At 54.1% G+C, this 2,500-nt stretch overlaps 2 non-coding genes across 2 annotated transcripts in view; both read right to left on the bottom strand.

The window, feature by feature from the left end:
• LOC144420353 (5.8S ribosomal RNA) overlaps window positions 1-74 on the bottom strand; it is a 154-nt gene extending 80 nt beyond the window's left edge. The window contains exon 1 of the ribosomal RNA XR_013474698.1: window positions 1-74. This exon is cut by the window's left edge and continues 80 nt beyond it. This is a non-coding gene — a ribosomal RNA (5.8S ribosomal RNA).
• A 298-nt stretch (window positions 75-372) lies between these two features.
• LOC144420300 (small subunit ribosomal RNA) lies at window positions 373-2,182 on the bottom strand. The gene has a single exon (XR_013474653.1). It is a non-coding gene; the product is annotated as a small subunit ribosomal RNA (ribosomal RNA).
• Between the last annotated feature and the right edge of the window lie 318 nt (window positions 2,183-2,500).

Below are 2,500 nucleotides of genomic sequence, written 5' to 3'. Positions count from 1 at the left end.
CAATTCACATTACTTCTCGCACTTGGCTGCGTCCTTCATCGACTCGCGAGCCGAGTGATCCACCGTTAAGAGTCGTCCTCGACGTTTCGCCCGGCGCCGAAGCGCGCGGACGTCACACTGTGGGATCGACCACAAAACCACCACCGACAACAACTGCACAAAAACACCAACAAACGGCGCCGAGCGACCGCCGGGCTGGGCCGGCGGCACATCGAGCGCGGTGCCCAGAAGCCACCATCGCACTCGGCTGCCTTGCTATGCCAACGTGTTACGCGTGTCGCACGGGGCGGAACCCCGATTGACGGCCGCCCTCTCGGCGGCACCCAAAGACAATTAAGTGCGCGGTCGGCCGGGGCCTACCACCACTTTCGGTAATGATCCTTCCGCAGGTTCACCTACGGAAACCTTGTTACGACTTTTACTTCCTCTAAATGATCAAGTTTGATCGTCTTCTCGACACGCCGACGCGGCCGTTGCCAGCCGCGACGGGGCCGATCCAAGGATCTCACTAAACCATTCAATCGGTAGTAGCGACGGGCGGTGTGTACAAAGGGCAGGGACGTAATCAACGCAAGTTGATGACTTGCGCTTACTGGGAATTCCTCGTTCAAGGGAAACAATTGCAAGTTCCTATCCCAATCACGAATGAGGTTCAACGGGTTACCCGGACCTTTCGGCCTAGGTTAGACACTCGCTGCTTCACTCAGTGTAGCGCGCGTGCGGCCCCGGACATCTAAGGGCATCACAGACCTGTTATTGCTCAATCTCGTGTGGCTAAACGCCACTAGTCCCTCTAAGAAGTTAGACGCCGACCGAGAAGGTCGCGTAACTATTTAGCATGCCAGAGTCTCGTTCGTTATCGGAATTAACCAGACAAATCGCTCCACCAACTAAGAACGGCCATGCACCACCACCCACAGAATCAAGAAAGAGCTCTCAATCTGTCAATCCTACCTGTGTCCGGGCCGGGTGAGTTTCCCCGTGTTGAGTCAAATTAAGTCGCAGGCTCCACTCCTGGTGGTGCCCTTCCGTCAATTCCTTTAAGTTTCAGCTTTGCAACCATACTTCCCCCGGAACCCAAAGACTTTGGTTTCCCGGAAGCTGCCGGAAAGGTCGTCATGGTAACGCCTCCCGATCGCTAGTTGGCATCGTTTATAGTCAGAACTAGGACGGTATCTGATCGTCTTCGAACCTCTGACTTTCGCTCTTGATTAAAGAAAACATTCTTGGCGAATGCTTTCGCAGTAGTTCGTCTTCCGCCGATCCAAGAATTTCACCTCTAACGGCAGAGTACGGACGCCCCCGTCTGTCCCTCTTAATCATTACCTCGTGCTCCGAAAACCAACAAAATAGAACCGAGGTCCTATTCCATTATTCCATGCAACACTATGCAGGCGAACAGCCTGCTTTGAACACTCTAATTTTTTCAAAGTAAACTTATCGGCCACTGCCGACACTCAGTCAAGAGCACCGACGGAGAACCGAAGGTGAGGCGAACGCAACCAGTGACACGCCTTGCGACGGACCGGCGGCGCTCGCCCAAAATCCAACTACGAGCTTTTCAACCGCAACAACTTTAGCATACACTGTTGGAGCTGGAATTACCGCGGCTGCTGGCACCAGACTTGCCCTCCAATGGATACTCGTTAAAAGTTTTAGGATGTACTCATTCCAATTACAGGGCCTCGTTAGAGTCCTGTATTGTTATTTTTCGTCACTACCTCCCCGTGTCGGGAATGGGTAATTTGCGCGCCTGCTGCCTTCCTTGGATGTGGTAGCCGTTTCTCAGGCTCCCTCTCCGGAATCGAACCCTGATTCCCCGTTACCCGTTATCACAAAGGTAGGCACGTAGCGTACCTTCGACAGTTGATAGGGCAGACACTTGAATGATACGTCGTCGGTGCAGAGACCGTACGATCCGCGTGGTTATCCAGAGTCATCAAACGTCACAGGACGAACCCGGTCGGTTTTGATCTGATAAAAGCGCGCCTCCCGAAGTCGGCGCTTAACGCATGTATTAGCTCTAGAATTACCACAGTTATCCACTTCGCTTACGAGACCAAATAAACCAAGACTGATTTAATGAGCCATTCGCAGTTTCGCTTTACGAGAACTCGTACTTGCACCTGCATGGCTTAATCTTTGAGACAAGCATATCACTACTGGCAGGATCAACCAGATAGCTGCGACAGCTGCGCTCGGCCCTTGCTGGGCCGCCCGGCGCGTGCTCGTCGCATTCGTTTAAGACCGAGGCGATCGCCTGCGGCCGTACTCAGCTTCGACAGTCGCTGGCCGCGACGTCCACGCTCTCGCCGGCAGTGCCAGGCGGAGCGATTTGCGTTTTTTCTTTGCTCGCCCTCTCTCGGGCTCGATCCATTTAGTTTCGCACAAACAAGAGCTCTGCCGGCCGCCTGCAGCGGTGCCTAAAACCCGGGCATAACAATGCGACCGTTCTGCTAGGCCGACAAGCGCTCAAGCCAGACGCTCGATCGAACGCCCC

Source organism: Styela clava, chromosome 2 (assembly GCF_964204865.1).
Source record: "Styela clava chromosome 2, kaStyClav1.hap1.2, whole genome shotgun sequence".
Lineage (NCBI taxonomy): Eukaryota > Metazoa > Chordata > Ascidiacea > Stolidobranchia > Styelidae > Styela > Styela clava.
Note: the sequence above shows the minus strand (reverse complement) of the source record. Positions and strands in the feature narration are given on the sequence as shown.